This window comes from Crinia signifera, chromosome 1 (assembly GCF_055691185.1).
Source record: "Crinia signifera chromosome 1, ASM5569118v1, whole genome shotgun sequence".
Taxonomy (NCBI): Eukaryota; Metazoa; Chordata; class Amphibia; order Anura; family Myobatrachidae; genus Crinia; species Crinia signifera.
Genome location: NC_139217.1, coordinates 22507701 through 22531896, shown reverse-complemented (window position 1 = coordinate 22531896; position 24196 = coordinate 22507701). Strand labels below are relative to the sequence as shown.

At 42.5% G+C, this 24196-nt stretch overlaps 1 long non-coding RNA gene across 2 annotated transcripts in view; it reads left to right on the top strand.

The window, feature by feature from the left end:
- The window catches only part of LOC146072146 (uncharacterized), a 40910-nt gene extending 17227 nt beyond the window's left edge, over window positions 1–23683 (top strand). Inside the window, exons 2-4 of one of the 2 annotated variants that reach the window (XR_014472987.1) lie at window positions 5503–5626; window positions 15730–15782; window positions 21773–23683. This is a non-coding gene — a long non-coding RNA (uncharacterized LOC146072146). The remainder of the gene's footprint in view (window positions 1–5502; window positions 5627–15729; window positions 15783–21772) is intronic. The other variant, XR_014472995.1, reaches the window with a different exon arrangement.
- The last annotated feature ends 513 nt before the right edge of the window (window positions 23684–24196 follow it).

The following is a 24196-nucleotide window of genomic DNA, read 5'->3' as shown; positions in this document are numbered from 1 at the left end:
CCTTGCAGACACAGTCAATGCTGCACCAAAAACCCACTGCTCCTTGGCTGCACATGCCAAACTGCAAAATCAATCCACATTGGGCTCTTGGTACTTGTGTGGAGGTTCTAACAGAGGAGTGCAGCTACAGGGACAATTTCAACTTGCACATCTTTGTATTCTTTGCTCTTTTTTTTTTTTGGGGGGGGGGGGTTATTAAACTGCGACCATGCCTGCCCCTGTAGTGCTGCTCTGCTTCCAACATGTGCCAGGTTGGAAGTGTAAGGTCCACATGTATGTGATGCCCACTGCTGTCGCCTAGCTTAGTCATCCAGCTACCTCGGGATAACCTTATGGCCCTACTACAGTAAATGAAAACGATTTTGTGAGCTGTGAAGTGATCAAAATTGTCTAGAAATGAGTGGAAACTAATGTCATTGAGCTTAATAACACTTTAGGGGCAAAAACATGCCTGAAAACTATTATTTTAGCAATTTTTTATCAATTTTTCAAAAAAAAAATCCAGATCCAAAACCAAAACCCGTAAGGGTGGTTTTGCCAAAACCAATCCAGATCCAAAACCAAAACCCGAAAAAGTTTCCACCGCACATCTCTACTTCTAACCACACAGGGCATTAGCTTTGTATTACCGCAGGTTTTTATTCTGTCAGCTTTTCCTTGAGACTCTGCCCAGTCTAATGTCTGCACCAGCAGGCTCAGTGTTACACCCCCCAGTTTTTTTTATGTGATGATGGAGCACTGATTCTGAGTGTCTCCTTCTCCCAGATCTGGGACTCACATCTGAGCTTTCACTCCCGATTACAGGATGGTGTCCATATACAGTATAAATAGGGGTATAGCTGGTAGAACTAAAATCAGCATCAGTTCAGAAGTAGGTGTCAAAATTTTCGAGGAGACTGAAGATGAAGTAGAGGAAGGGAAGAACAGGACAGGAGCACAGGTGAGGTAATGAGGTAGGGTGAGTACGTGAGGAAGGAGGACCCTACTCATAAGAGTTAACATACTAAAAATAGGTGGGTGGACGAACAAAATACAATAGGATAAGTAGGAACGGAGGGGAACGGAGGCAGGATAGGAGGATAAAAAGAGGTTAGGAGGAGGGATAGGCTAGTCGAAAAAAGTGGGTTTTGAGGGAGCGCTTGAAGGAGGTAAGGGAATCAGATAGCCTGATGGGTGGCTGGAGGTTGTTCCAGTGCAGGGGGGCAGCACGAGAGAAGTCTTGGACACGGGAGTGGGAGGAGGTGATTAGGTGAGAGGTCAGTCAGTGGTCAGTGATGGAGCGAAGAGGACGGGAGGGAGTGTGGATAGAGATCAGTGAAGAGAGGTAGGGAGCTGTGGAGGAGGAGAGAGCCTTGTAGGTGGTGGTGAGGAGTTTAAAGAGAACTCGGAAAGGAATGGGGAGCCAGTGAAGAGATAGACAGAGGGGGGAGGCAGAGGTAGAGCGGCGGGAGAGGAAGATGAGCCTAGCAGCAGCGTTAAGAATGGATTGGAGAGGTACGAGGCGGGTGAGAGGTAGCCCAGAGAGAAGGATGTTGCAGTAGTCAAGGCGGGAGATGACAAGAGAGTGAATGAGAATTTTGGTCGCGTCAGTGGAGAGGAATGGTCTGATGCGTGAGATGTTGCGTAGGTGAAAGCGGCAAGATTGTGAGAGAGCACGAATGTGGGGGGTGAAAGAGAGGGAGGAGTCAATGATGACACAGAGGCAGCGCGTTTGGTCGGTGGACGTGATCTCGGTTTCGCCAATGCTGATGGAGATAGTGGGAGAAGAGGGGATGTTCGGGGGATGGAAGATTAGAAGTTCAGTTTTAGCCATGTTTAGTTTCAGGAAGCGTTGGGTCATCCAGGCTGAGATGGCCGTGAGGCATTCGGAGACCTTGGACAGGAGTGATGGGGATAAGTCAGGGGAGGAGAGATAGATTAGGGTATCATCAGCATAAAGGTGGTAATGAAAACCATGGGAGCTGATGAGGGTGCCCAGAGAGGTGGTGTAGAGGGAGAAGAGGAGAGGGCCAAGGACTGACCCTTGGGGAACACCGACTGGCTGCGGGGTAGTAGGAGATGCAGGGCCGGCGCTACCCACTCAGCAACTCCTGCAAAGCAGGGAGGCGCAATGCTGAAAAGGCGCTGTCTCCCTCCCTGTTCTGCTAAAGCTGTCCCTCACTGTCACTGCCTCCTGCAATAGCAGTGTGCTATGCAATGTGCGCTCCGGCGGGCATCGCACCGCACTGTACAAAAAGTGCTGCACATACTTTTTGTACTGCTTTCGGATCGCATCACACACACATTTCATGAATGCCGTACGATGTGATCTAGCCCATAACGTATGCGATTCTCGCAGCGTGTATGGGCACCTTTAGACGCCACCGTGAACAAGCCCCTCCAGGCGAAACACGTGTCTCCACCCACGGGAAATCTACAGGCACCTCCCCACGCACCTCTTTTGAGGTAAGATTGTGTCAGTCCACACGAGGGAACCCCCGCTTACTGTAACCGGCAGCACCGACCCCCGGACATACCCGCCCGGATAGTGTGCACATTGCGGCAGCACTTAGAGGACGATCACCGGGCGCAACGCCAACTGACATCGCCTGCCCAGCCCCATGGAGGACACACATACCGATACAGGTATTGTGCGTCTCTCCCCACATGCTTCGTCATCAGAGCTCAATCCTGCTGTGAACAGCGCGATGGGATATTTTATTGATATACAATTTCTTACTCATCTATATGCATAATACTTATTCTCTATAAAGTCTGGTGCATAATGATTTGATCAAGCAGGCTATTAAATCTCCCTGCCATTATTTAAACAGACTGTAGTCACTGATATGAATTCCGCAATTACAGGTGATTACCAGATTGGTTAAAGTGATACAATTTATCGCTCTCATACTTTATTTAAGTCACTACTTATCAGCTTAACTGTTCTTCTACTATATATGCTATTTCCTGTGATTGCACAGAGCGTGCATATCGCTCAAATCCATTTTTCAAGTCTAATCATCTCTTAATTGTCTCTGTAATTCTTATTTACCAACTGAAACTGCTTTCATTTAATTAACAAGTTCACATCTGTAAGAAATATATTTACAGTTTTTTCTATTGGGAGATTACATGCTCTTTTCTCCTATGTGACCATACAAATTTGATTACCTAATCTCAGGGACATTTTTCCTAAATACCGATGTGCCAATGTATTTATTTTTCTAATTTCTCACTCTCCAACTAAAACTGTCTCAATTGAGAAATTACACTGTTTTCATGTGTCTTATGCGGGTTTATGAGATTTATTAACATATTGTAAGTGCAAGTGTAAGCATCAATTGCTAAATATTGCAATAGTGTCTCTTTATTCAAGTAACAACTCCTTGACCCCTGCAAGTGCATGATTGCATAGCATTACATTGCTGGCAACTCAGACACATCCGAGATACAGTGGGTACATATTCACCCCTTTTTTTCCCACTAACAAAGTCTACATCTACTCCGCCACTCTCTCATTCAACTGGTTCACACCGGGTGAACAGCAGAAGTGGCTCTTAGCTGCTCACAACTTCTTGGGGTCTCTCATCTGTAAGGTTATACTGTCATACACCACTGTGCCGCCTGATACCATTCCGAACTAAGCAGCTAAGCAGTGACTTTATACCCAGAAAGCAGAAGCAGCAGTTGATCTAGTGAGTAGTTTTCCCCTATAATACCAAATCTATCTGTTCACCTCTCACCTCTCTCTCCGTGTGGATGATCAAAACTCAGATTGTCTAACCAATTGTGTACATATAAAGTGTGGAATGTGCAACCAGAGGAGCATTAAAGTTCTGTAGAAATTACTATATAATTAATGGTACTAAATACTTCCCAGTGCTAATATAATTCCTCTTACATGTGTTTAAATTAAATTGGATATCCCGTTGCCAATCATTTTCACCCAATTATAGTGCAATTCACGACTGCTAAAGTTTTTTACTTGTTGTGGTGTTTTTTCATAATGTTTGATGTTATGTTATACTAAATTATCCAATTATTGAATGTTCTTATATTAACTTGTGTAATAAAAGCTAAGTTTTAAATCTAATCCACTTCCACATACTGATATACCATCTATTTGATATAAGTGTGCCCCAAAAACCCTCGCGTTCTTCCTCTGTCTACTTTGGACAAACCTTGCAATCACCTTTAGTGCCTGCAATGTTGAATACACTCCCACAATCGGGCTGCAGCTTGTTGCAATGGCAATGTGAAAGGGTGCAAAATGTATGGTTTGCAGGAGGGGGCCAGACACCCTAGCACCGGCCCTGATTAGATGGACAAAACCATGTGCACTGCAGGGGGCAGCTGTAAAATGTGCAGAGAGAGATAGATTTGGGTGAGTTATTTTGTTCCAGTGCAGGGAAAATACTAGCTGCTTTATTTTTAGACTGCAATATAGATCTCACTTTGAAGTAAAACCCCACTCAAATCTAATTCTCTCTGCACAAGTTACATCTGCCCCACCTGCAGTGCACATGCTTTTGTCCATCTAAGAAGGATTTTGTATGAAAGAGTGAACTAGAATAAGGCCCTATATTTTGTACATGTAGCACACCCCTAAAACCCTAGAGTGTAATATAAACAGTAGATGAACAGAATAGGGGGCAGTATCTGATTATTGATTCCACAAAAAATTGGCATCTTGTGCGATTGACAATTGCTGTGTGTTGTAATTTGAGTTGGGGGTAATTTTGTGTGGCCATGCCCCTTCCTGGCCTTTGGAACACACTGTCCCTAATAAAATATGGGGTCTGGAGGTACCAATGCTGTTGTTGGTACAGGGTACAAACATTGGAAATCCTATGGGTGCTTCTGGCTGCATATATTATCTGTGCTGCTGGGTGATGTAGGAACTAGAGGCACGCTAGGGTGCCCCAGTCAAAATCTTGCGTAAGGAATTCAAATGGCTAGGGCTAGAACTGCTGACAGGGGAGGGCCGATGGCAGGTAAATGACAGTAAGCAGCCTCCTCATGGTGTCGGGCAGGTGGGTGGGCGTCAGATTATGTGACTCAGTATACAGATGGAGCCCTCACCAGCCAGCCTTCTCTGGATAGCCATGGTGAGCCAAAGCCTATTGTTCTCAGCTACAATACAATACACAGAACAATACAGTAGGGGATTAGCAGAGTAATCCTATTACTCACTTAATCCTATTAAAGGTCTAGATGAGGATGGCTCTATCTTTAAATATATCAACAAAAATTCCCGAATCCACCACTGGTCCTATCTGTCTCCACCTCTCCTAACACTGACAGAGTGTACACAGCACATGCTGCTTCCAATAGCAATGTAATTAAACCATTAAATATAACAACATTGTCCAAAGTCTCAGAGATACCATAATGTGTCCATTTTAGTAAAACCACATGGTGTAGCCAGTATGTCAATGCTGGATAATTGGTTATATAGGGTTATAGGGTGATATGACAGAGTCTCAGCTACACCTCTTAAACTTTAACTTTGTTTAATAGAAGCCACGAGCTCGATGTTCTGAGAGGTGTCGTACTGGGTTCCGGAAGGCTCCAGTGGGAGGAAAACATGCTTGTTGCTATGACTGTGTCCCGTGCTCAGAAGGAGAAATATCGAATCGTACAGGTACAGTACATACAATATTGTACTATCTTGGTTTGGTGATGTCACATGAAGTGCAGAGGCAATGAATGCACAATAATTCCATATTGCATTACTACACAGCTGAATTTCAAATTAACCTTAGGTCATTGGTAATTCCTGCCTTAGAAGACGGGATAATTAAACGTGACAAATTTATTTTCCTCCACCCCATCACTCCCATTTATTATCACCTTCCAAAAATTCACAAATCACTGCACAATCCCCCAGGGTGACCTATTATTTCTGGGATCGGAAGTTTAACTTGTAATTATTTTATTTTATTATTTTATTAACAGTTTCTTATATAAGGAATACAAATATAGGGTCGGTATACACCACAGTGCGCAAAGAAGCTGCCGGGATGGTTTTATCTCGCGGGTATTTCTTCGTTTACCCAGAAAAGAACATGATATGTAAAAAGGGGATAGAGATAAATCCTCAACCAGCGCTAATATATAATAAATATGCAAACTTCCCTTGTATGGGGTTATTCCTTTGTACAGTTTTTCCCTTGAACTTCACAGGGACGTTTTCACATCAGCAAGCCTCAAATGTAGATATATGTGAAAATATAAACATGGGAGATATCATCGCATAAAACTGTATTTAATTTTCACAAAGATATAAAACATGGGGGTACAATGTTAAAGAAAGTTTTCCTTGGTATCTGAATAAGCATACAAAGTGCACTGGGCTATCAGCTTAGGCCTGGAAAGGTAATTACCGGATGGATTGGAACCGTTAGCGAAAACAGTTCAGAAAGACATATGGTAAGTCACATACGGATCCCGGGTCACGCAGGTGCTCTCACAGTCGATGGGTAACTTCCTCTCCTGGGCGTCTGCCTGGCCCTGTGTCCACCAACGCGTTTCGGATCCCTCTGGATCCTTTATCAAGGTGTATGCTTTGAGGGTGTCTGAATCTCTATTTATTTAAAAAGCAGCCAATCGCGGGTGTTCGTTTTCCCGCTCTTTTGCGGGTGTAAATGAAGCTTCTTTCCGGGTGTACATACATCACTTCCGGGTGTGCGCTGGCCGGAATGACGTTCGCGTCACTTCCGGTTTCGGCCAGACACCAGGATGTTTGGTGCGTGCTGCGGGGAGCTGAGTGAGTGCCGCGCGCACTTCCGGTTCCTGTTTCTGGCTCCACTGGGTGTAGTTGAAGCCAGCGCTGAGGTGTATGTAGCATCTATGCTACTTCCGGTTTTTTCAGCGTTGCGATCACGTGATACATGCTACTGAGGGCAAAACATTCTGCCCACATATCAATCCAAAGCAGTTCATATAAAGTCCATATAATTCGTGCAAAGTCCATATAAAGTCCATTTATTTTACTAGGACTCCAAATTATCTATAAATACAAGGAATGAAAGGATGAAAATAGCAGCATGGAATACGGTTTAAAAATGACGGTATAAAAATGGCAATAATCTAAGAAATGTGGATAAAATGATTTATGGGTAAAAGCAGAAGGATAAAATATCATGTGACATCATAAAAACCATTTTAGCTCAAAATCTGCATTTATACCATTTGGTTTGAGCGTATTAAAATTATAGATCATTTGCATTTCTGTTTTAGCAAGTTGAGTATTTAGATCTCTTCTTCTGCTGTTCCCTTCCACGTATTTAATACCCATAAATAATTTAATATGTTTGATGGAGCATGCATGAGTGCTTTTAAAGTGCTGAGAAAGTGAGTGTGTTTCCACACCCTTTTCAATGTTCCGTATATGTTCACTCATGCGTACTTTCAAAGGACGTGAAGTTCTACCAATATAATATTTTTCACATGAGCACCCGATCAAATAAATAACATTTTTGACATTGCAGGTTATGAACTCTTCAATTTTTTGTTCTTTGCCATTAATGTTAACTTTTTCCACCTTTTTCTCGCCCTTAATGTTAATGCATGCTTTACACGACCCGCACCTGTGAAAACCTCTTGTGCGGATCCCTCGCCTTAAGGTGTTGCTGGAATGCATGCTGCGGGTCAGTTTGTTCGCTAGGTTCGGGGCTTTCCTATAAATAAATGAAGGATTTATTGGTATTTCATTTCCAATAACAGGGTCCTTTTTCAGAAGGTGCCAATGTTTTTTTATTGAATATTCGATTTTTTTATGTTGACTATTATAGTCTGTGATGAAGGCCCATTTCTTGTCGTCCTTCTTTTTTGTCATCGGATTTTTGTTTTTCAATAGACTTGATCTTTCTATAATATCTACTTTTTCCATTTCTTTTTTTACAATGTTGTTCTTATATCCACTTTCCACAAATTTCTCAGCCATGATTTTAACTTGTTCTTTATAAATAGTTTCGTCCGTACAGTTGCGTTTGAGGCGTTTAAACTGTCCCTGAGGGATGCAATTGAGCCAGTTTTTGTGGTGGCAACTGTCTAAGTGGATGTAACTTTGTGAGTCTGTGGGTTTATTGAATGTTTTTGTTTTTAAAACACCTCCTTCCTCATAAATAGTTATGTCTAAAAAGTCCACAGACACATTGCTTATGTTAAAACTGAATTCGATGTTAAAAGGATTGTCATTAAGAAAAACACAAAAATCGTCTAAAAGGGCACGGCTTCCTTTCCATAAAAACAACACATCATCAATGTAGCGGGCCCAGGACACCAGGTTCGCTCTGAAAGGGGTGTCCGACCATATATACTCCGACTCCCACTGTCCCATGAATAAGTTCGCGTAACTCGGAGCGAACCTGGTGCCCATTGCAGTTCCGACCCGCTGCAAATAAAAATCTCCTTTAAACATAAAATAGTTATTGTTAAGAATAAAATATACTCCTTTTACTAAAAATTCTTGGAGAGTGGAGTCTAAAGTGCTTTTCTTAAGTGCATTAGTGATGGCTTCGATTCCATGTTGGTGATTAATCACAGTATAAAGTGATTTGACGTCCGCCGTCACTAAAAGATACCCCTCTGCCCATTCGTAGTGGGGAATTTTTTGCAGTAAGTCTTTTGTGTCCTTTAGGTGTGATTTATTCAAGAGGACCAGGGGCTGTAGAAAAAAATCTATAAACTCCGATAGATTTGATGTGATTGACTCCATTCCGGATACAATCGGACGCCCTGGAGGTACCAGGGGGTCCTTATGTATTTTGGGTAATACATATAATACTGGAGTCATGGGTTCTGTTATCCATAAAAAACTGGCTTCCTTCTCCGTTAAAGTGCCGTTCTTTTGAAAGATGTCTAAAAGGATCTTTAGATTTTCCATTATCTTTTTTGTGGGGTCCGATCTTAACTTTTGGTACGTCTCGGTATCCCCTAGCTGCCTATATACTTCTGTTTCATATTTTTCTGTATCCATCACCACCACCCCTCCCCCTTTGTCAGCGGGTTTAATGGTGATGGTGTTGTTCTCTTTCAAAGTTTTCAGACTCTCTCTCTCCTTACGTGTTAAATTATATTTGGTTCCTGTAGTTTCCATCCTTCTTATGTCTTCCTGTACAGAGATGCTGAATGTTTCCACCCAGCTTCCCTTTACGTGGGATGGAAAAAAGATGGACTTTGGTTTGAATTGAGATCTGTATTCTGTCTGGTCTTCTTCAGTGTTAATGGATTCCTGTCCCAAGAAGAATTTTTTTAAGCAAATCTTACGGACAAATTTGTTTATGTCTACGAATGTTTGAAATTTATTTATGTTGGCCGTCGGTGCGTATTTTAATCCTTTCTCTAGGATATTAGTTTCTTCTTTTGATAGAATATGACTGCTAAGATTAAAAATTTTAACCTTGCTGATAATTGTAGGATTTTCGTTGGGTTCCTTTGACTCTTTTTGCTTTCTTTTCTTGTTTTTATTCTTTCGTTTGTTCGCTGTTTTTCTTTTCCCCCCCCGTGTGCCTCTATGTACGTTTTTTTTTATCTGAGATGATAACCGTCTCGTTTCCCTAAAAAATGAGTTGATTCTCGATCTCTAAGAGGGGAGTACCTGTTTGAGTTCACCCTTCTCCACTCTGAGTTGTTGTGTCTATCTCTCTGATGAGGCCGGTCTTCTCGCCATGTTTGTCGATTTCTATTTTCTCGTTGATGAGGATTATTGCTAAAGTAATCATCCTTTTTGAAGTGATCGTAATTTTCATATCTCACTCTGTGGTTATCGAATTTTTGGTGGATTTCCTGTGTTTTTCTTGGTTTTACGTTCTCTCTTCTAAATTGTACTTTCTGAGTCGGAATGTTTTTGATTATATCCCTACGTTTGGGATAGTTTCTTTCGATTGAAGAATACTCTGGCCTCTTTCTATCCCCTTCTACTGTTTTTTCAGATGGTTTAGGTGTGCTATAGGGGCAAGTTGCATCATGTTCGATTTCTGATGTAGAAAAATCATCTTCCGAATCTGAAGCGCCATCCTGAGCATCTTTTTTATCTCTAATGAATTTGCGCATCTTTTTATCCACCAGGGCTCTCTCGTTCTCATGAAAAAACTAGAACAGGTCATGCTAAAGGAAAATAGAGCTTGGTGGGAAACCGTGACCTTAGAACAGTATAAAGCCCACCAACTCATACCAAAGGGCTTAAAAATACACAAAAAAGCATCTTTCAGCACATCTTCACAGAATTTTAAAGATGAATGGCATAAGATAACCTTCAGCTGCTCTTTTCAACTGATGTCACTTATAATAGAAGAAAGGAGGAAAGACCTGGTTAGACTTGACGAGGAAATCAAAATCTATAAGGACTTGATCGCTCCCTTCGAAAATATGCCCGAATACAAGACTTTGGAGGCCCGGGTAGAAACTAGCATCAAAAAGAACGAGAGAGCCCTGGTGGATAAAAAGATGCGCAAATTCATTAGAGATAAAAAAGATGCTCAGGATGGCGCTTCAGATTCGGAAGATGATTTTTCTACATCAGAAATCGAACATGATGCAACTTGCCCCTATAGCACACCTAAACCATCTGAAAAAACAGTAGAAGGGGATAGAAAGAGGCCAGAGTATTCTTCAATCGAAAGAAACTATCCCAAACGTAGGGATATAATCAAAAACATTCCGACTCAGAAAGTACAATTTAGAAGAGAGAACGTAAAACCAAGAAAAACACAGGAAATCCACCAAAAATTCGATAACCACAGAGTGAGATATGAAAATTACGATCACTTCAAAAAGGATGATTACTTTAGCAATAATCCTCATCAACGAGAAAATAGAAATCGACAAACATGGCGAGAAGACCGGCCTCATCAGAGAGATAGACACAACAACTCAGAGTGGAGAAGGGTGAACTCAAACAGGTACTCCCCTCTTAGAGATCGAGAATCAACTCATTTTTTAGGGAAACGAGACGGTTATCATCTCAGATAAAAAAAAACGTACATAGAGGCACACGGGGGGGGAAAAGAAAAACAGCGAACAAACGAAAGAATAAAAACAAGAAAAGAAAGCAAAAAGAGTCAAAGGAACCCAACGAAAATCCTACAATTATCAGCAAGGTTAAAATTTTTAATCTTAGCAGTCATATTCTATCAAAAGAAGAAACTAATATCCTAGAGAAAGGATTAAAATACGCTCCGACGGCCAACATAAATAAATTTCAAACATTCGTAGACATAAACAAATTTGTCCGTAAGATTTGCTTAAAAAAATTCTTCTTGGGACAGGAATCCATTAACACTGAAGAAGACCAGACAGAATACAGATCTCAATTCAAACCAAAGTCCATCTTTTTTCCATCCCACGTAAAGGGAAGCTGGGTGGAAACATTCAGCATCTCTGTACAGGAAGACATAAGAAGGATGGAAACTACAGGAACCAAATATAATTTAACACGTAAGGAGAGAGAGAGTCTGAAAACTTTGAAAGAGAACAACACCATCACCATTAAACCCGCTGACAAAGGGGGAGGGGTGGTGGTGATGGATACAGAAAAATATGAAACAGAAGTATATAGGCAGCTAGGGGATACCGAGACGTACCAAAAGTTAAGATCGGACCCCACAAAAAAGATAATGGAAAATCTAAAGATCCTTTTAGACATCTTTCAAAAGAACGGCACTTTAACGGAGAAGGAAGCCAGTTTTTTATGGATAACAGAACCCATGACTCCAGTATTATATGTATTACCCAAAATACATAAGGACCCCCTGGTACCTCCAGGGCGTCCGATTGTATCCGGAATGGAGTCAATCACATCAAATCTATCGGAGTTTATAGATTTTTTTCTACAGCCCCTGGTCCTCTTGAATAAATCACACCTAAAGGACACAAAAGACTTACTGCAAAAAATTCCCCACTACGAATGGGCAGAGGGGTATCTTTTAGTGACGGTGGACGTCAAATCACTTTATACTGTGATTAATCACCAACATGGAATCGAAGCCATCACTAATGCACTTAAGAAAAGCACTTTAGACTCCACTCTCCAAGAATTTTTAGTAAAAGGAGTATATTTTATTCTTAACAATAACTATTTTATGTTTAAAGGAGATTTTTATTTGCAGCGGGTCGGAACTGCAATGGGCACCAGGTTCGCTCCGAGTTACGCGAACTTATTCATGGGACAGTGGGAGTCGGAGTATATATGGTCGGACACCCCTTTCAGAGCGAACCTGGTGTCCTGGGCCCGCTACATTGATGATGTGTTGTTTTTATGGAAAGGAAGCCGTGCCCTTTTAGACGATTTTTGTGTTTTTCTTAATGACAATCCTTTTAACATCGAATTCAGTTTTAACATAAGCAATGTGTCTGTGGACTTTTTAGACATAACTATTTATGAGGAAGGAGGTGTTTTAAAAACAAAAACATTCAATAAACCCACAGACTCACAAAGTTACATCCACTTAGACAGTTGCCACCACAAAAACTGGCTCAATTGCATCCCTCAGGGACAGTTTAAACGCCTCAAACGCAACTGTACGGACGAAACTATTTATAAAGAACAAGTTAAAATCATGGCTGAGAAATTTGTGGAAAGTGGATATAAGAACAACATTGTAAAAAAAGAAATGGAAAAAGTAGATATTATAGAAAGATCAAGTCTATTGAAAAACAAAAATCCGATGACAAAAAAGAAGGACGACAAGAAATGGGCCTTCATCACAGACTATAATAGTCAACATAAAAAAATCGAATATTCAATAAAAAAACATTGGCACCTTCTGAAAAAGGACCCTGTTATTGGAAATGAAATACCAATAAATCCTTCATTTATTTATAGGAAAGCCCCGAACCTAGCGAACAAACTGACCCGCAGCATGCATTCCAGCAACACCTTAAGGCGAGGGATCCGCACAAGAGGTTTTCACAGGTGCGGGTCGTGTAAAGCATGCATTAACATTAAGGGCGAGAAAAAGGTGGAAAAAGTTAACATTAATGGCAAAGAACAAAAAATTGAAGAGTTCATAACCTGCAATGTCAAAAATGTTATTTATTTGATCGGGTGCTCATGTGAAAAATATTATATTGGTAGAACTTCACGTCCTTTGAAAGTACGCATGAGTGAACATATACGGAACATTGAAAAGGGTGTGGAAACACACTCACTTTCTCAGCACTTTAAAAGCACTCATGCATGCTCCATCAAACATATTAAATTATTTATGGGTATTAAATACGTGGAAGGGAACAGCAGAAGAAGAGATCTAAATACTCAACTTGCTAAAACAGAAATGCAAATGATCTATAATTTTAATACGCTCAAACCAAATGGTATAAATGCAGATTTTGAGCTAAAATGGTTTTTATGATGTCACATGATATTTTATCCTTCTGCTTTTACCCATAAATCATTTTATCCACATTTCTTAGATTATTGCCATTTTTATACCGTCATTTTTAAACCGTATTCCATGCTGCTATTTTCATCCTTTCATTCTTTGTATTTATAGATAATTTGGAGTCCTAGTAAAATAAATGGACTTTATATGGACTTTGCACGAATTATATGGACTTTATATGAACTGCTTTGGATTGATATGTGGGCAGAATGTTTTGCCCTCAGTAGCATGTATCACGTGATCGCAACGCTGAAAAAACCGGAAGTAGCATAGATGCTACATACACCTCAGCGCTGGCTTCAACTACACCCAGTGGAGCCAGAAACAGGAACCGGAAGTGCGCGCGGCACTCACTCAGCTCCCCGCAGCACGCACCAAACATCCTGGTGTCTGGCCGAAACCGGAAGTGACGCGAACGTCATTCCGGCCAGCGCACACCCGGAAGTGATGTATGTACACCCGGAAAGAAGCTTCATTTACACCCGCAAAAGAGCGGGAAAACGAACACCCGCGATTGGCTGCTTTTTAAATAAATAGAGATTCAGACACCCTCAAAGCATACACCTTGATAAAGGATCCAGAGGGATCCGAAACGCGTTGGTGGACACAGGGCCAGGCAGACGCCCAGGAGAGGAAGTTACCCATCGACTGTGAGAGCACCTGCGTGACCCGGGATCCGTATGTGACTTACCATATGTCTTTCTGAACTGTTTTCGCTAACGGTTCCAATCCATCCGGTAATTACCTTTCCAGGCCTAAGCTGATAGCCCAGTGCACTTTGTATGCTTATTCAGATACCAAGGAAAACTTTCTTTAACATTGTACCCCCATGTTTTATATCTTTGTGAAAATTAAATACAGTTTTATGCGATGATATCTCCCATGTTTATATTTTCACATATATCTACATTTGAGGCTTGCTGATGTGAAAACGTCCCTGTGAAGTTCAAGGGAAAAACTGTACAAAGGAATAACCCCATACAAGGGAAGTTTGCATATTTATTATATATTAGCGCTGGTTGAGGATTTATCTCTATCCCCTTTTTACATATCAGTTTCTTATATAGCGCACACAGAGAATATTTGAACATTCGCATCAGTCCCTGCCCCAGTGGAGCTTACAATATCACAATATGTTAACAGCTATATGCAGGGTCACCCTTCCTCTCTGAGATCACACATTCAAGACAACACCAGCTTTATCAAGCTCATAGAAGGGTTAAAATAGAACCCCAACTACAGGTTTGTGACCTGTGATATTTTGGCACTATACACTAACCCCACACCAAGAGGGGATAGCCAGTGTCAGGGCCGAGCTGGCCACCTGGCCCTTCTGGCAAATGCCAGAAGGGCCGATGGTCAGTTGGGCCGAATTTGAGTTTTTTGAGTCTTTTCTGAGGAGAGGGTGGATGTGCTGGCCGGCTGGAGTACACAAGACAGCTGCTGCTGCTGCTCTCCTCTCAGTCAGTCACTGCTCACTGCAGTATCACTGGGTGCCTCTAGGTGTCTCTTGCTTTGTGCTCTTATTTGAGCACAAAGTGAAAACTAAATGAAGTGACAGAGGAAGATGGCAAGTCCATGCAGCAGTTCGGAGGCAGGAGCAGGCAGCAGCGTGGGGAGAGACCTGAATCCAGACATCACATTCAGGAGCTGGGATCATACAGTAGAAGGTAGTATTGTTATTGTGTATTTTATTTACCCCACCCCCTCCTCCTCCTGGTTTCTGTCCTGTCTCTCTCACTCTCTGTCCATCTGTCTATCTATAGTCTCTTCTCTCCCACCCCCACCCCCCTGTCTGTCTCTCCCACCCCCCACCCCCTCTCTGTCTCTCCCACCCCCCACCCCCTCTTTCTATCTGACCCCCCTCTCTGCCTCTCCCACCCCCCTTTCTCTGTCTCTCCCACCCCCCTCTCTCTGTCTCTCCCACCCCCACCCTCAGGATGAGAAATGATGCACAGATACTGTAACTGTTGCTAAAGATATTTTTGTTCCATGAAAACTGTTTTGCCATGCGGCTTCACCGAGCAAGGGTCCCGCCTACTACAGGTGGGTCTGTGTGCTCAAAATGCCAGGACTGATTTCTGTTCCCAGGCCGTCCCTGGACAGTGTTAAGAATCGTGAAAGATCAGTGTATTTCACAGGGGAAGCTTTAGTTTATCCTGGCATCAATCAAATACATTTTGTCACACAATTACTTTTTATTTATTACTTTTTATTTAGGCCCGCCCACCAGCCAATGATGGTCCGGCATGGGGGTTTTACCGAACCATCATAGGCTGGTGGGTGGCAGAGCCCCAGAAGTAAACAGAAGACCGGACCATGGGAACAGCGTTACTGTGAGTATGTTTTCTATCCACAGGTACCCCACTATGGACTCTACAGGAGAACGGTACCAATCTACTATCAACATAGGTGAGTATGGATGAATGGACTACGTATGAGATACATTTTTACTGTAAGTGTGTGTGTGTGTGTGTGTATTTTTTAAACTATTTGTACTGCTGGGGCACTACTAGTCCCAGCAGGCCCTGTATTGCCCCGCCTGCTGGGACTTGTGGTTCTCCAAGTCCCTGCATGTGGTGCAGGCTTGCTGGGACTTGTAGTGTCACAGCAATACACAATAGTTTTTCTATTTTTACACCAAATATCAGCTCAATGCCCACAGCCCAGGGGCATCGAGGACAGCCCTGGGCTTCAGCATGAGCAGGTAAGTTCTGGAGGGGGGGACCCCACTTCCCCAGGACCACTGCCCATGCTGACCGGTCAGGGGGATGAATGCTTTGGCCGGGGGGACTTGTATAAAAAGCCTCCCCCGGCTGTGGCATTACCCTGCTGGCTGGTTGGGCCCGGTGCTGGTTCTTGGAATACGGGGGACCCCGTATTTGTCCCCAGTATTTTGGGAACCAGGACCGGCCATTGAGCCTGGTGCGGGTTTTATGAAATCCAGGGGACCTCTATTTGGTTTGCCCCGTGATTTTATGAAACCAGGACCGGCTCTTTTTTTTTCAATTTTTTATTTAAATCTATTTTTACACCAGAAACATGCACAGATCACAATGATCTGTGCATGTCTCTAACCAATTCGCCCATCAGAACCTGGTCTGAAAAAAGTGTGAATTATAGACACCTCAAAAGTGCAATTTTTCTGTTTTCTCATGCCATTAAATAAGTGATTTGTATACTTTTCTGTGCGAAAACATCTGGATGCGAGCAGAATGCGATTTTTTTTCTGCACATTAAGAAAGTGTGATTCCTGAACAAAAAATACAATATACGGCCCTTTGCGCACCCTATTAAATGGACGATTTGTGAAAAAAATGCGATAACGCCATTTTGTTTCGTAATCATCGCCAAAATATCAAAATCGGACTCTATTAAATGTCACCCAGAATGTTTTCACACTAGAATTTACCCAAGCGTTTCATCAGAATCGGACTTCATAAGGGGTTGTTCGGTTTTGACTGTGCGACAACTATATCTAGCTAGGTTGATTTGTCGGCCATACATGTAGCTTCAATACCGCATTTTCAATAATTCCTTAAATGTTAAATTCCTCTCCACCCTATGGGCCTTATTCAGATATGAGCTCAGTACAAATTTGTTTGGAAAATGGGCAAATCCATGTACTCTGCAGGTGGAGCAGATGTAACATGTATAGAGAGTTAGATTTGTGAGAGTTATTTTGTTTCTGTGCAGGGTAAATATGGGCTGCATTATTTTTACACTGCAATTTAGATTTCAGTTTCAGCACACCCCACCCAAATGTAACTCTTCTGCACATGTTACAACTGCCCCACATCACACACACCTTACATCCTCTCTAACTGCCTATGATCGTTTCACTATCGCTTCCTCAAGGCATCCTTGAAGAAACAATAGTGAAACGATCGTAGGCAGTTAGAGAGTATGTAACATGTGTGTTTAGTCAGCATAGTTGTACCACATAGGGAATATATTAGCAAACAACGCCACAGTGATTGTAAATGTTCTTTATGACTGTATAGATACCTATAAGTGAATGTCAGTGATAGGAGTCTAGAACAAGCACGAGTGAGCAGCAAGTGCCAGGAACACGCATATCGTGTTACCCGGGACCTACATATACATTGACAGCGGCACATAACAGAGTGTTACCTCATAGACTAGCAATTTCCGCAGCCCGGCAGAGAGAGAGGGTACATGTATATGAATACACGGACCCCCGGATATCTGCGGGTGATCTGAGGAATACCGCTGTGTGCCACTCGCGCTGCTAAGTGTAAAGCAGTTCCACCAGCCAGCATAGCACGGTGGGGGATAGATGCCCATTGCAAGTTAGTTTTGGTATTACACCTCCAGTAAATAAAATGAAAAGTGACTTGATGTATGAGTAATATTTTAAATTAACATTATTAATTACTGCGCTACCCGCGGTAAACCACTTACTAACGGGTATAATAAACAGGGGGATTGGTAGAAGAGTAGTATTACAAACTACTCCTAGACCCTCATTCATTAGCCCTGAGGATTATGAAACTGTTATAAAACTTATGACTGTTATTAAAATAAATAATAAATAAGACAGCCATTTTCATCCCAGCGTTAACATTGCTAATTACTGGGTAACAATCCCTGTGTGAACAGGTATAGGCTGCATCATATAAGTTGATTCATAAAGTGGAGAGGTCCAATAAATAATCACATTGAGCTCTGACTGCACTTGATCCGGCGGATAAGCCGCTTAAATTCGGATATGGGATATATGCAGGTCAGACAACTGATATAAAAAAGGACATATCTCCTTAAATAAAAAGGATTTATATAAGGGTCTCCCCGGATAACACTTAGCGCAGATAAATATTAACTCTCATCCAGGATATCTGGAAGTATGTAATAACATGAAATTGGGCATCTTAGCGTTGTTTGCAGAGGGATACTTACACTGAAATGTATTGTAAGACATTCATATAGCACCAGAAACCTTTGGTGGGGGGGGGCACAATTTTTGAAGTTACGCCACTGTTATTGGTCCTTATTGCCACCAAGGCTGTTATTGCTAAACTATGAAAATCTGATATAATTCCATCCATAGGAGCTATACAAAACAAGGTACATAACCACTAATTCTCTAAATTCGATAGTCATGAAATGGCTTGTATGGTCGGTGCGGCCGGATCCGATTATGCGGCCAGGACCGTTCGTGCGAAACCCCGCCTTCCATACGGATCGCCAATTCCGTCCGTACGCGGTAAGAAGCTGGCCGAACGGACCGCACGTGTATTTTACACGGAATACGCCTCCTCCATGTAAGAGAACCTCCCCCATCATTCGATGGTCGCAGACCATTGAATGCAGGACCGAGTGCTCCACCAGCTCCCGCAACCTCAGACCACACGGACATTTTTCCGTGCAAAAGCAGGGATCTTGGTGGGCAGCTGACATCCGGCGATGTCATATGTCCTCCCATACACGTGCGTCACGGCCGCATTACCATACGTACGCCCAGCGTTTGCATGGGAACGCCCATGAAACGCGGGGCGTATGCATATGGTAATGAGCACAAATAGCCCTTCACGCCCCTCTCCACCCCCTGTTCGGAGTGTTCACATATCATGCGGGATTTGGCCGTACGCCCCGCTCGCACATGCGCAGAGATGCCTCTGCACATGCGCAGACACAAAACATCGGCGGCCCGAACGCACGCGGATATATCCGCACCGACCAGAATAAGGGCCATTATAGTGAAAAGATGGGCCACTCGACTATATACAGCAGTACTCCTGACTTATCTATACTATGTACTCAGTAGATATGTTTCTTTATTGTACATTGATATTATTGTTATGTGTGGCTGTAGACTGGAATGTTGGTGCATTTTCTGGTCTGATGTGACTTGTGAGACAAATAGTATTTTATCATTTGCTGCTTCTTAACACCCCCCCCTTCCTCTTTACCTTCTGTACCCCGCTATTATTTTAATGAATAATTTACAATAAAAATGTAATAGAAAAAGAAAAATAACACATACAAGCGACAAGTGAATTTATTATAACAATAAAACATTAATTTTAAAAAATCTGCTTCAAACGGTGATAAAGTGGAGAGTAATGAACAATCAGCCAATCAACTCCTACCTGTCATTTTTCAAACCCAGCCTGTAACGGCAGTTAGGAGTTGATTGGGTGGTTGCTTATAACTCTCCAATTATCACTTTTCAAAGCTTGATACATCTATCCCTTTGTCTTTCTCTTCAGCAGAGGACACTGAAGGTGGATCTTCCTTTAAACCTTAGTCACATATATTTACAATCAATATTTTCTTAAAGGAAAGCAAAGAAATTGGCACAATATTTCCAATAAAAAGACAACAATATAACAAATGTACTAATTCATTGGATTCACATAGATAAAAATAATGTAATCATACAGTGCGTCCACCGTGTAAGGGGTTCCTACCGGAATAGAAGGACTGAGGGAGAATGATGGTGAAATTGCTGCTATAATATTCTTTTTTTTTTTTTTTTATATATCTTTATTTAAATTTTTAAGTTAAGATCATACAAGTACAAATATTGGAGCGTCTCCTTGCTCCAGCAGACAAACATAGAAGAATTACATACATTTACAATGCTGCGTGTTTCTACGTACACTGACCAAAAGACAAGACAATACACAATAAGTAGTTATTTATAACTCTATACACTATGTTTCTTGGCAATTTTATTTAGTCAAATTTAATCAATACGTTTCGGTTTGGGAAACAGCTCCTTTTTCTATTTTATACCCTCTCTCCTTCCAATAGATCTCTCATCTTCCCCCAGATAGTTCTGCCATTGCATGCCCTTCTCCCAACCCACCCATTTCCGCCCAATCTTTGCTGAGTGCCTAGTAGCCAGAGTTTACAATTTAAAGCTACAGATGGAGCCCCTCTCTTTCATTACCGGTGCTGGCCAGAACCTGCCCGCTGGCCAACGCTGGTGTAGAGGGACTCCATTAGACTGGGACACACGAGCGTCTCGCATGCACACGTATCCCATTCAGTCGGCGGCTGGGCAGTGGGACCCTGTCCGTCTCCACTTCAGGTAGATGGACAGGGTTAGTGGGTGCGGAGAGGAGAGGGCAAGTGTTGGGGACCGGAGGTGAGGACCCGGGGAGACCTCCATCGGAATTAGAAATTGCCACAATATTTCCATTAAAAATACAATATAACTAATGTACTAATACATTGGACTCACGTAGATAAAAATATTGTAAGCATACAATGCATCCAAGGTGTAAGGGGTTCTGGTACTTGTTTCCTAGCACGTCGCCCATCGGGGTTGATCACTTGCCTTAAGTTAAGGTACTTAAGGCATGCTTTCGACGCGATGGACCTGATTTTATGTCAATTACCAGCTTAATTGCCGGTAAAAGTGAAAATCGCGTTGATCGCGTCCATCGCGGGCCACCCGCGATGCGAACGACGTGATCAATGCGATATTCTCATAGAGAACCATGTTAATTGACTTTTTAAGTTAAAATCGTGTTGATCGTGTTGATCGCGTCGGTCGCGGGCCACCCGCGATGCGATCGACGCGATCAACCCGATTTTACATAGGAAACAATGGGAAATCGGCCAATATGGCCAAATTCTCATTGTATATGCCCCTGTAATGGGTATTAAGTATGGTTACTGCCCCCCATTGTTAACGCCACCCCACTATTAATGCCAACCAAAAGCGTGGCAAACACAGCGAGCCCGCGAGGGGCGGCGGTACACGTCCTCTGACTTTTTCATACCCCCACTATACATGTAGGCATGGAGTTGATCTTACAAAGTGTGGCGAGCGCATCAAGCCACTGAGCCCGAAGCGTGGCGAGCGCAGCGAGCCCCCCGAGGGGACGCGTATACCTGTGAAGTTATGCGCGTCCCCTCGTGGGGCTCACTGCGTTTGCCATGCTTCGGGCTCGGTGGCTCGCTGCGCTCACCACACTTTATAAAATCAACTACACGCCGACGTGGATAGAGGGGGTATGAAAAGGTCGGAGGACGCGTACCGCCGCCCCTCGCGATCTCGATACGCTCGCCACGCTTCGGGTTGGCGTCAATAGTGGGGTGGCGTTAACAATGGGGTGGCATTTCAACCATGAGGGGGGGGGGGTTAAAAAAAAGGGGGTTTTGAGGCTTTTTACATTGAAATCAATGTAAAATCGGGTCTCAGGGACCATTTTACATTGATTCCAATATAAAAATTGGGTCGATCACATCGATCGCATCGCATGCGATGCGATCGATGTGATTTTTGTGGCCACGATTGATACAATGAAAATCGCGGGCGCCGTGCTAGGAAACAAGTACCGGGGTTCCTACCGGAATAGGACTGAGGGAGAATGATGGTGAAATTGCTGCTATAATATTATATTTATGTCATATTCTCCCCATAGATGCAGAAACCTGTGTGAGATGTGCTGATAATGAATGGCCTAATGACGGAAGGAACACATGCATTGCCAAGGCACAGGACTTTCTGTCATATGAAATGGACGCTGTAGCTTCAGTTTTCTCTGTCACAGCCGGATTATTTTCTGCTGTAATTATCTTCATAATTGGAGTCTTTACTGTATATTGGAACAATCATATTGTCAGAGCCAACAACCGGAACCTTAGCTTTCTTCTCCTCATCTCTCTCATGCTGAGCATACTCTGCGTATTCCTTTTCCTTGGCCGTCCGGTACATATAACCTGCATGCTGCGCCAAATCTCCTTTGGAATCACATTTACTATTGTGGTGTCCTCAGTCCTGGCTAAGACTATCATGGTGTGCATCGCTTTTAAGGCCACAAGACCCGGAAGCTACTGGAGACAATGGCTGGGAGTCAAACTGCCAAATGCTTTAGTGGTGATCTGCTCATCTGTCCAGGTCCTGAATGGCGCCATCTGGTTGTCAGTCTCTTCTCCATTCCAAGAGTATAACATGGACACATTCCCTGGGACTATCATCATCCAATGTAATGAGGGTTCTGTGTTATCTCTGTATTTCATGTTGGGGTACTTGGGACTCCTGGCAGCTGTGAGCTTTGTTCTGGCTTTCATGGTGAGGACATTACCTGACATCTATAATGAGGCCAAGTACATCACCTTCAGCATGCTGATGTTCTGCAGTGTGTGGGTCTGTGCCATCCCGGCCTATCTGAGCAGTAAGGGGAAACACATGGTCACTGTAGAGGTGTTTGCTATATTAGCTTCATGTATTGGGGTTCTGGGCTGCATATTTTTCCCCAAATGCTACAATATACTGATGAGACCTGAGAGGAACAGAAGGGAGATTCTGTGTGTGGGAAACAAAGGTTTTTCATAATTTGACATCATATCCTGCAGAGGATGTATCATTACCATTATTTTTAACATTCAATTATGTAGCCTGGGGCAGATGCGGTGTAGAATGCCCCAGTCACTTACTTTATATCATGCTGTCTAATCTCCCATACAGCAGAGCTGAGCATTCATGATTATGGGGCATAGAGTAGTAGGCATCTCAGCTGCATCTCATTTATTGGTGAGGGGCATAGCTGGGTGACAATAGGTAACTCACATGCTGTATAGCTACAGTAACTATGTACAACTATGGATGGCATAGAGTAGTAGGCATCTCAGATACATCTTATGTATGAGATATGGACATCGCTGGGTGGCAATAGGTCACTCACGTGTGGCAGAACTTACTATATGCAACTAATGTATGGGTTGTATAGAGTAGTAGATATCTCAGTTTCATCTTATGTATGGGTAATGAGCATTACTGGGTGGTATCAGGTCCCTCACATGCTGGGGATCTGAGCATACACATCTAAGGATGGTATAGAGTAGTAGACATCTCAGTTACATCTTATGTATGGGTAATGAACATTACTGGGTGGTTTCAGGACAACCACATGCTGGGGATCTGAGCATACACATCTATGGATGGTATAGAGTAGTAGGCATCTCAGTTACATCTTATGTATGGGTAATGAGCATTACTGGGTGGTATCAGGACAGCCACATGCTGGGGATCTGAGCATACACATATATGGATGGTATAGAGTAGTAGGCATCTCAGTTACATCTTATGTATGGGTAATGAACATTACTGGGTGGTTTCAGGACAACCACATGCTGGGGATCTGAGCATACACATCTATGGATGGTATAGAGTAGTAGGCATCTCAGTCTACAATTTAGTAGGAAAGGTTCTAGATTACACTCTTACAGTATATGTATTCAAGATTCCATGTGAATATATTGTTTCACTATAAATGCAATTTCCACTTTTTCCCAGCTGAAAATGATGAATAAACAGCTTATTGTTACACTCATATATGGCTAATGAATGCAAATGGTATTTAAAGTACAGTATTTTGTCAATAACTAAATGAATTAATGAACTATATGACCATAATAAATCCTAAGTATAATTAGTTCAGTAAATGAGGTACACATACTAAGTTACACATTGGGGGTTATTCTGATTCACTCGGAAAGGCACAATCACTCTCTAATGGACAAAACCATATGCACTGCAGGTGGGGCAGATGTAACATGTGCAGAGAGAGTTAGATTTGGGTGAGCGGTGTACTTCAAACTGATATCTCTATTGCAGTGTAAAAATAAAGCAGCCAGTATTTACCCTGCATAGAAACAATAAAACACCCAAATCTAGCTATCTCTGCACATGTAAAATCTGCCCCACCTGCAGTGCATATGCTTTTGTCTATTAGAGACTGATTGTGCCTTTCCGAGTGAATCTGAATAACCCCCATTGTTAGAATTGCAATGGTTACAGAAGCAAAAGGCAAAATGAATGTCCTAGATTATAATAATAATAAGAA